The 11,641-nt window shown below is 36.5% G+C and overlaps 1 non-coding gene across 1 annotated transcript; it reads right to left on the bottom strand.

Moving 5' to 3' along the window:
- Nucleotides 1-2,203: 2,203 nt before the first annotated feature.
- Nucleotides 2,204-2,364, bottom strand: LOC122238283. Its single transcript, XR_006217228.1, has one exon. It is a non-coding gene; the product is annotated as a U1 spliceosomal RNA (small nuclear RNA).
- Between the last annotated feature and the right edge of the window lie 9,277 nt (nt 2,365-11,641).

Below are 11,641 nucleotides of genomic sequence, written 5' to 3'. Positions count from 1 at the left end.
ATTTTACATGCCTTTCTGAAGTGTTTCAGGTCCTCTACAAAAAGCTTGGAGGTTTTGATAACTTTCTCTCTATGCAACCTCTCTGCTTGGGCTGATGTTCTCCATTCTCTAGACTGCACAGGGAGGGAGTCTCCTTTGCTAGCAAGAGTTTGAACTTGTGGTAATGTCATCTGCATTTTGATGAGGCTTATACTGCCTTAGAACCTTCCTCTTTTTATCATAGTTATCCATGTTTTAAAATGATCAACTCAAATGAATTTTTTTTGTCAAGGATTTCCTAACCTCCTCAACTAGAAATGATGTCTACTTCATGATTTCACATGGTTCCTGATTTCTGGTACTTCATTCATTCACTAATTCAAGTTTTTGCTGAGTTCCTGTACATATACATATACAATATAAAGTACATTGGAAGTGCAATGGAGAAAAACACAGCAGTAAGGGATGATAAAGAGTCTCGGGGTAGGAAAGTAGGCTATAGGCTGACAGGACTTGTTCAGAAAAGGTCTCATTGATGAAGTGACAGTGATGTAAAGATAGGCAGGAGATGACAAAATGGTCCATGTGACTTTCTGGAAGGAAAACTTCATAGGCATTCAGGAAGGGTATGACTAGCGTGTTAAAGAAACTCATAGGAGCCCATGGAGCACTGAAATGATAGGACTTGGACTTTGGTTCTCATCCTGCTGCAATGACTTCTCATCACTCAAGGATAAAGAAGACATCATAAATGTGTTTATAGCCCCACAGTCCCAGGAACGAACTTGCTATTCAATGTATGTTTGTTTGAAGTTTAATGATAGAGACTTGGGGAAATTTTGAGAATCGCTATTCCAGGCAGACACCTAGAATCCAGAAAATGAAAAGGAAGGAAAAAGTTGCAAGGAAAGAAGGAAGCTTTTGTGTGCATATAATCAATACCAGCTCTCTCTCATGCCTGCATTAATTTACAGCTGATTTAATTTTTTAAAGAACATTGAATATCTGACTATGAAGATAAAGCCAAGCCACAAATTTTCCAATGTTAGCAACATGTGAATATGTACCAATAGGTAGAGCTGAAACAGAGTAACCTTTCTCTGGAAGGGCAGGTAAAATGGGGATTTTTTAAAGTTTATTTATTTATTTTTGAGAAGGGGGGCAGAGAAAGAGAGGGAGGGAGAATCCTAGCAGGTTCTGCACTGTCAGTGCAGAGCCTGATACGGGGATTGAGTTTATGAACCGTGAGATCGTGACGTGAGCCAAAATCAAGAGTCACATACTTCATGACTGTGCCACCCAGGCGCTCCAAACTGGGAGATTTTTAGTCAGTGCTCAAACTGAAATTAATTTCCAAAATCTGTTAAGCAGCTGGGTAAAATGATCAACAAGATTCCAATTGCAAGAAATCAGTGGAAAGGTAGATAGACTTTTGAAGAAGTTCAGCAGACTTATTTAGGCATCTCAGACATTAGGATATTTGCTTTAAAGAAACTGGTGCTATGGATAGAAAATATGGGGCCACCAAATAAGTTTCAGGGATTTCAGTTACTAGAAACTGAAGTACGAAATGCGGAGAAGAATGTGTACAGGTACAAAATGGAATTAATCCTATTAGCGTACGTTTTAATCTGGGCCAGAGTTTGTCTCACGGTTTGGAGTGGTACAGACACTGCAGGTGATTTAAGAGTGCATAGACAAAGAGCCAAGTAGCCCATTAGTGTAAAAATGGATTACTGAGGGTTATTTATAATGAGGAGGAGGCATATCAGGACTTATCCTTGGGAAACACAGAAGCTGCAGGAGAAAAAAAAATCTCTTGTGATCATTTAAAATAGTGGAACATACGAGAAGCAGAACGTTGACTCATAAATGGCTTGGCAGACTTGAGTTGTATCCATTTGGAATAAACTTAATCTATTTAGGTTGGGATTTCTTCTTTTTTTGTTGTTGCTGTTTTAGGAACTGTATCCCCAAATTAAGAAGCATATATATATATATATTTTGTATAGTTGTTAAGATAACTGTAGTGGAGTAGTTGTGCCATAAACTTTCAGTAAATGAATTTGACCTTTGGAACAGCTAAAAGTTGTGATCTTGTTGAGTTTTTAGGTAGGAGCAATACTTAAACTTTTGTTGCTTTAAGTCCAGTGTGTATGGCAAATTGATTCATATATACAAGGCATTTTATAGTTTCCTAAACATATTTTATATTTTTTTTCCCCTGGGAAAAGCGTGAACAGTCCTCCACTACCACAAATTATGCAGTCGAGTTTCCCACATTTGGGGAAATCTCAGGAGTCAGCATATCCAGAATGCAACGGATAAGCCTCGCCCTGGGAAAACCACCTTTGTGATCATGGTATCTCCCCTGTCAATAAGTATACATATTTTATATTTTTAATCCATTTTCACAACTATTTTGTGATGCCATATTATTCGTTTTCCCTGTTTCTAAATGAGAAAATAGTGTCAGTGCCACCAATTTCTTGCATTCACTCAATTATACTTATTAAGCACCACTATATGTAAAGTACTTTGCCATATAATGGAAATAATGCACAAATTAATTCTTGCCTTTTGAAAGTCATAATCTAGTCAGAGAATGGCTTACTCTCCTTGAGCTGCAATAATAAAAATACCATAGACTGAATAGCTTACAATAAATATTTGTTTCTCACAGGTCTGGAGGCTGGGAAGTTCAAGATCAAGGTGTTGGTAGATTCCTTGTCTGATGAGGGCCTGCTTCCTGGTTCATCCAAGGCCATCCTCTGGCTGTGTTCTCACATGGTGGAAAAGGTGAGGGATCTCTTTGGGGTCTCTTTTAAAAGGTCACTAATCTCATTCATGTGGGCTCCACCCTCATGATCTAATAAGCTCCTAAAGGCCCTGTCTCCAAATACCAACACATTTGGGGATTAGGTTGCAACATATACATTTTGAGGGAACACATACATTCAGTTTATAGTAGGGAAGGAGACAGGAAATTCATGCCTTGGGTAGTGATTTCTGCAGCAGTAGAGATAACTTCCAGCCATCTTAGAAATATAGGGGAAGAAACTCTGATATACACAGGCATATAGTTTGGGTTGATAGTAAATGTATGTAACAACGTGCATGCATGAAGATGTGACCATGTTCTGAGACCCTGAATATCAGCTCTGCAAATAGATGAGGTGAGACGCTCTACATGCATACAGAAGGAAACACATTTAAAATGAAGGAATTGTGGGGAATAAAGAGATAATTTCCTGTTATTTAATCTTTCTGTACCCACTTTCTCATGTGTAAAATAGGAATAATATAGCAGCTCTCATAAGACTCTTGGTAGGATTAATATAAATACAGTTTACAAATTATACATAAAGTGTTTAGAACACAGTAATAACTCTCAGTGTTAGCGCATGTTATTATTATTGCCATTGTTATTATACATCTTATTTCCATTTTGGAGACTTATGTATCTTAAAAATTATATATCCAGGTAAGTGTAAATATAGAAATGACTCACCCTTACATTAGTCTTGATGTTGAGAGCTTTGACATTGGTGACATCTTTAGCCCTCATTTCCAAAACTAAGGGACATGAAAACTCTATTTGAAGTAATTCCTTTAGTTCATTGAGTTTTCTCTAAGGATCATCAAGCTTCAGTTATCACTTGCTTGCTGATATCTGCCTCTACTGATATGTGATATATGGCAAGACAGCCTGGGAGAGACAAGGGACAACTGGTCTCAGAGGTGACCATTGTGCCAACATATGCTACCTGTACTCAACGCCAGCACAGGGGCTCTGATTGAGATCAAGGGCAGCCTTCCCAGTTCCGAAGAATCCACTAATAAGAGCACCAGACCACATTCAGAATGAAAAATGCCACTGGATCCCCTTTGCAATTAATGATCACTTATTGTGTTCTAATAATAGCCAATGATATTTTTAGTTCCCCTCCCAAACCAAGGAAAGAAGTTCTGTGTGTTTGGTTTTTATTGTTTTCATTCTATCAAAAAAATGGGTATTTTATTGACAGATCTAAGATATAGGGTATGTTTCCCTTCCTTCCTCAAGAAAGCACCAGGTATTTTGGGACATAGTTTTCTCATGTGCAAAATAGCAACAATTATATTTTCCTTTGCATTTTGGGACGTCTAAATACTTAGGTTTGTGTCTTCAAAAATCTGTGGGACATGTGGACTTCCTTGAAGTTGGGACGCTAAATTAAGTAGTAATACCTAAGTTTGTGGGTTTTGTCCAACAGATGAAAGTCAGTTGGCATTTGTCATGGTTGCAAATTCCCAAGTCTATGTACAGAGACAGCCCCAGTTGATGGCAATAATGAATACAGTGTGATATGAAACATGCCAGGAATATCTTTGAAGCAAACCATTGAGTTCTCTGACATTATATTTTTCAAACATCTAAAACTCACTTTTATAAAAACAATGGCTTTTCGACATTGATATGATTGAATATGAGTATTACACCACACTTTTTCTTTCAAACACTGTATTGACATGAAGCAGGAGTCATTATTTCAAAAATAAATGTTACAGTCTGGAGCACAAGACTACATTGAAAATCAATGTTTTCATTGGCTGTATCTTTGACATTTTGCATTTATACCAGAAACCTGGCTTCATTTTGACTATCTTTAAAAGATTTCATAAGATCTAATTACGTGATAGTCTAGTTCTCTGAGCCCACAGTGAATCATTGCCTTGCATTATTTCTGAAGAGCAACCTATGCATTTGAAAGATGTAAACTTGGGTAGAGGAGACTATTTTAGCTGAAAAGTGAGTGAGTTATAGGTATGTATAACAGGTATAGAGTTCCCTAATGGATTTACTAATTGCAGATTTTAAAAATTTAAATAAAGCAATTAAGCATGTTAGCTTAAATAATGTTTTAGATTAGTTATAATGCACCTGAGATAGAAAAACAGAGATGAAACAGTGGAGAGACGGAAGACAGATCAGAGGTTGAAGGAGCGAGGAGATGGGTGACATATTACATGTCCATCTTTGCACCTAAGATTTGCTAAGACATTGAAGCTACTGGCAGATGTGCTTGATTGGACATCTGAAGGGTCCCTTAATTCTAGCTCACTCCTTGCATCCTTATTGCTTCTAACGAGCCTGATTGCTTCTAACGAGCCTGTTGCTCTACTCTACTCTGGTCGTTTCCTATTAGCCAAGTTTTCAATGACCAGGCTTCTCTGGTTGTCTGTGACCTTGAATAATTGAGAACACTGCGTTGTGACTGGATTTAAGTGGATATAAGAACAATGTAGACAGCAGTTCCTGACTCACCCCTGTGGTGTCCTCGATAATAGGTTAGGAAAACTAATTATCAGAAAACTGATAATTCTTGTTGACCTGTGAATGTAAGAAAGCTGACACTACAGTAATGTTTCCTTCAAGCTCTTCTAACATAACAGATATTTAAATATGGAAGTGATAAGAATAATAAGGAGTAGGAATGTTGGTCAAATTTCTCATTCTGTAGATGTTTGACTTATAAAATATCCAAATAACGTACCACTAAACAAATGTAAACTTTAGTCTATCATTTCTATTATCATCAACATCTTAAATTATTTACACATCACCTTGGAAAAATCACATTATAAATTATGCAAATAAACCTGACCAAGTCATAAGACACTTCTCAAACTTTAATGTGCTCCAAATTTCTGAGGAGATGTGTGTTGAAGACTGAGCTTTCCAACCTTCCTTTCTAGTTTCTAGTTGGGAGGTCTAGGATAGCATCCAGGAATTTTCGCTTTTAATAAACAACCACATTATTTTTAATGTGGGTGGTCCATTATCAATGCTGAGAATTATTATTTTAGGATGTTCCAAAATGCTGTTCATTTCTCTTTCATAGACCTTAGCAGAATAAGCCCCAACATACAATAATCATTTATCAAGGGCTGGATCTATGCCAGGCATCTTTCTAAGTGCTCTGCATGTATTCATTCCTTTGACCCTCACTGCCTGAGAGGGGACTAGGTTGTCACCTTACCAATGGGACACTTGGATACAAACTCCAGTTCTGTCATGTACTAGCTGTGAACCTTTAAGGAAAAAAATCATTCCAGGCTCTCTAAATTAGTGTTCTCATCTGAAAAATAAGTGTATCACAGAACCACTGGGAGGATTAATAAGAAAGCATATGGAGCAGACTTGAGTGCCACGTGGGAAAGATAGCTGAAATAAACAACAAACACAGATTTCTTCAGGGAACTTCAAATACCAGGAATAGTCATGCCAAGCTATAATACACTTCTTTTTCCTTCTGCTGGATGAAGTTCCTCATCTTTTCTCTCTGTTCTGTACATTATTCATGGAGAACCAAGAAGAGATGAAATCAGACAAACTATGGCTACAAGTGACTCTTTTCTTGTGGCTTGCTTTCTTAATGATAATAATTAAAAAACAAAAAAATCCAAAGTAACATAATGATGTTTGGAACCAGATTATAACAAATACCTGCAATTATTTTTCTTAAGAGAAAATGGATATTTTGGTATGAATTTATCTTAAAATAGGTAAAATATAAATATATTTTATCATAAATGTTCCTTTCCCCCTTTTCGAATTTTGGGGATGTTGCGAGCTGTCAGATATTAGTGAGCTTAGGGGAGATAGAGGATATACATATTAACAGCAATTATGGGACTTAAGGAGTCTGGTAAAAACAATCAAACAAACAAACAAACAACAACAACAACAACAAAAACAAAAGCCCAGCAGGAAGCCAGTGGTGAGAGTCAAGATAACCAGGATAGAAAGAAAAAAGTAATCTGTCTTGAAGTGCCAATTAAGTTTAATGTTTTGGATAAATGGACAATCTCAGAAAGATTAGCTTGACTTAAATCACTCATTTAAATGTTCCTACTCTGTGGTCTAAAACCTTGACAAATGAAACAATAACCCCGACTTTAGTTTACAAATGTAATGCTTATATTGATTTTTTTCTCTCATAAAGCGCCTGCCATTGAATACCATAATGTGCCTCGCGATTACAACTTATTCCTTTATGGGCTTCCCCCACCCTTAAATTTAGCTGTCTGTCTTCTTTTAGTGAAGAATGGTGTCAGCATTTCTTTTTCTAGTTCCACATCAGTCCATGTATCATGCATTTATTCTCCATCTGTGTTTGTCTCTCCGTCTGTCTTTTAAAATGACAATTTATTTTTGAACTACTTGTAGCAATATTTAACCACTGAACCTTTTAATTACTTACTCTGCTGACAAGCAGAACACATTCACAGTTGGGGAAAAAAGCCTGGTGCATGAAAACTGGCTCGAGATGGCGAATGACTGCACCTTTCCCAGTAGATATCCTGCCAAATTTATAGTGCAATAAGAAAACTGAAGGCCATTGTTTACAGCAATTGAGGGCACCTGGTCTGAATATAGTGAATAACTTAGAATGTAATTGACACATTCTGTTTGAAGCGGGGTAAGTATAGACAAGAGTAAACAATAAACCAGGAATCCTTCCCCTCTTGCAATTAAGAATTTCAATTAAATGGACCTTTTTCTAATGGGTCATTCTGAAGAATTGTGGGGCTGTCAAAGATTTCTATGTTTGTGGAATGAAGATTCAGCATATATTGCTCAGCCAGCTCTAATTAATGAGGTGATGGGTAGTTATTTAGCATACTTAATGTATTTTGGAATCAGTACTTCATCTTATTCTATAGACAAGCAAGAGTCCTCAAAAAATAATGAGTTTTGTCTCTGGTTTCAGACAGCATTTATTTAATACCTAGTGTATGCGCCACACTGTTCTTGAACTTTGGGTTTCTATAATTTATCACAATAATTTGTAAAAAAAAGTGTATCTTGCAATATTCCCTTAGCTAAGGTCAGTGGTAAAATTGTCACAGTGTGCATGAGAGAACTGGACCGTTGTAAGATTCAGAGGCAAAACAAAGTTCATATGAGCAGATTCCAGGATTAGTATGTGATTCAGTGACCTTAGTGTGAACATGGTGGAAGATGATTTGGGAAGTATGGATTTGGAATTACTTTTCTATCTTGGTAGCTTCATCTATTTTTCAGTAACTTGTTATGATTTTAGAATTAATATTGTTTTGCATAAGAACAGAATATACAGAGTATATAGAAATTACCTATAAATCTATTGCCTAAAAACCTCTATAAATATTATTCTATATTATATTACATATTTTTAAAATGTTATATACTTTTAAATGGTAGATCAAATAAGTATAACTTGATAGGGTCCAATCATAAAATAACTAACTTAATTCAACATTTTCTATTAAATTTGTTCTTCTGCTCATTTCTCTGCCCCCAGGTGAAATCCTAGGCAGTTCTGTTCTATTAACTCCAAAATAAATAGAAGTCTAATGTAATATCATAACTCCAAACAAGGGTTTCTGTCACTTTCAGATTGTGTCCCTGGTTGAAGGGATCATGGGTGACTGGCACAGGGGTGGTAGAGCAGTAGTAATCCGTCTGATACCTGTGTGATGTGATGTTGTATGTGGGTAACGTGGATAAGTTGTTGGCTCTTTCTCTTTGGATGTAGTTTCCCAGAAGCACCCCTTAGACCTCTAGCTGCAATGTCTTTGACATTGGCAACATCTTACCTGTACCCCATGGCTTACCCACTACCCTGTCACACCCTCAGGTGTTCAACTTCCCACCTTCTACTAAGATCTCCTTCCCCTTCTTCATGGCCCCTTTGGGCAGGATCCCTGTACCAACAGTGGCAAGCACAGTTCCATCCCTGTGCACCTGTTTGCTTCTTTGTTAACTAAGCCAACATGTGGTAGAACCTGTGCCAATATGAGGGGTTTTATTAAAGTCTTTTTCATTTGGCTTGAGTAAGGGAGAGACCCACCCTACCCTCAGAGAAATGGGGTGCTTATATCACTGACGATTAGTACTGAACATATTATAGCTTTTTTACTCTCAAGGTAGATATTGGACTAATGTAGAACAAACTAGTTTTATGATGTGCAGGCATGCTCTGTATAATACGGAAGCAGAAATTTAGGAGGAGCTGGGTAGTTGACATGCATTTATCTTGGCCTCAGCTGATCTTGAGACACAAAGGACTTTATTTTATATCTTGCATATGAAAAAAAAAAGTTGCATGTGGTCTGCCTTACATACAAATAAGTTCCTGGTTTTTTCATATAACATCACATCATGACTTTTTTATATTGTAAGAAAAAAGTATAAATATAATATCATATGACTGTATAATAATACATTGTAAGGAAATGCCACATTTTAAAGCTCATTTCCTATTGTTATTTTTATGTTTTATCAATGTTAAATAGTTTTAATAATAATTTTAGAATATAAATTCTTACCGATTAAAAAATAAGATGGATTCCTTGAAAGAGTATCACTGGGCCAAGGGATATGAACATTTTCAGTCTTGATATACTCTAAATTTTTTCAGAATTTTAAAAGTTAATTTACATCATTATTAGCTAAATTTGATGATACTTGATCCCCTATACCCTAACCAAAAGTAGATGTTATTTCCCTCTGTTTATTTAATAACCATTTCCTGAGCTCTCTTATCAATTTTAGTACTTTAAAATTTTTATTTGTTGTGTGTATTTTCTAAACTGGAGTGTCATCTGCAAAATGACCATCTTTCTTTTTCTTTAAATACACACATATTAGTTGTCTCTGTTTTCCTCTTCTTCAGTAAGACAGAATCCAAGCAACGATGTTAAATGATTATGGCGAGTACAAGTGTGACAGGGTGGATTTTGATGCCACTCTATTACACTGGCATTTCATGCCTATTGCTTAGAACAGAATATATGCCTGATTCACAAAGCTGACATTTGGTGAGGCCAATATCCTCCTCTCAGAGTTGGTTGAGAAATGCCAGCTAGAAAAGCCAGAATTACTCATCCCATGTAATCTTGACTCTTTAGTAACATTATGTCTCCTTAGTGTCTAAGTTTTGGAGAAGTAGTGGCCATGAAGAGAGACTGTTAGTTCTTTTCAGCTTATGTTGGAGTAGAGAACTATTTGAAAGATTTTGAGTATGTGAACTGTTCACTCTGGAGGACAGTGATCATTTCTCATTTGAATATTGCTCTACCATTATATTGGTCCAGTGCATAGTGTTAGTCAAATGTGGAGAAAAGAGGAGAAGAGAGAGACAGCAGAGCTGAGGGAAGACTTGCTGGTGAGGCAGTCCGCTTTCCCTCTGAGTATTCATTGGAAACAACAAAAGGTTGTTGGGACTTGAATCTTGGAGTAGATATATCATATCAAGAGCAAGATTCGCATAGCCTTCTCTAAAATAATCAACAAATACGGGGAAAAAAGAACTGGTCAATGTTGGTAAAACAGAAATGGCAACCACCAGAAAGAGTTCTTACTCCCTCAATGGCAATCCCAAAAGACTTATTCTTACTCTTTATTCCTCTTCCCCATCTGAAAACTAGAATGAATGATATGTGCTAGAAAGCACTCCTGTCCCCCAAACACATACACATAAAACAAAACACACGTTCCACATTTTTGGTGAGTGGGAAGAGGAAATAATTTTTAATTATGTGAGTTTGCAATTTTAAAATGACTAGGACGGAGGCTAAAAGAACCCATACCACCTGTAGAAATATGAAATCTGACTGCAAAGAAGGTACTTAGTAAGACAAAGCACAATTTTTAATATTTATTGGAATAAATAAAACAGTTTCATCTTTATATATAAGCAATTCATATTCCCCACTAAATCAGTTATTTATATGTGTTCTTGATTTTAGTGAGCATACTTTATAAGTGTTTTACTTTAAGAGCAGTCTAGGCTGTGGTTTTGAAAAATAATACAAATATTTTCTTACCATGTTAAAGATGTATTCTGCCTCTTTCCTCCTACTGGTGCTACCTCATCTTTCTATTTCTGTTTACTTATTCCCTGAATTTAAAATCCAACTTCTAATCTGATACATTCCCAGAACAGCTTTTAGTAAATTCAACATCACCTGTATGTTGCGTTATTTGTGTTCAGTTCTCATCTTACTTGAACTCTCGTTAACATTCTCTATGTTGACCATTCTGTTTCTCTGACTTGGGTAGTTGGTTTCTCAATCTCTTACCTTTCCCCTGACCTTTCCAGCTACTCCTTTTCTGTCTGCTTTGCAGGTTTATTTTCTTCTGGACCACCAAATTTTTGAGTTCTAGAAGACTTAGTTTTGGGCCCTCATCTCTTCTCATGGTTCTCTCTCTCTAGTCAGTGTCTTAAATGACATGGCTTCAGTTTCCACCTCTAGACAGATGGTTCAGAAATACATTTCTCGTGGGACACCTGAGAAACCTGAGGTTTCCTCAGTTGAGCAGCTGCTGTTAATTGTGGCTCAGGTCATGATCTCATCGTTTGTGAGATTGAGCCCCATGTTGGGCTCTGCGCTGACAGCATGAAGCCTGTTTAGGATTCTCTCTCTCCCTCTTTCTCTCCCCTTCTTCCATTAATTCTCTTTCTCTGTCAAAAATAATTAAGCTGAATAAAAAAGAAGTACATCCCTCCTGCCAAAACCTTCATAAACTCATTGTAGAAATTAATTTTTAAAAATATTTTTATTTACATCTTTTCCTTCTAATTTCTGAGATACTTCCTGAACTTTACCTTCCATTACTCCCACTGAATTT

Source organism: Panthera tigris, chromosome B1, assembly GCF_018350195.1.
Source record: "Panthera tigris isolate Pti1 chromosome B1, P.tigris_Pti1_mat1.1, whole genome shotgun sequence".
Taxonomy (NCBI): Eukaryota; Metazoa; Chordata; class Mammalia; order Carnivora; family Felidae; genus Panthera; species Panthera tigris.
This window is presented reverse-complemented; position numbering and strand designations above follow the sequence as displayed.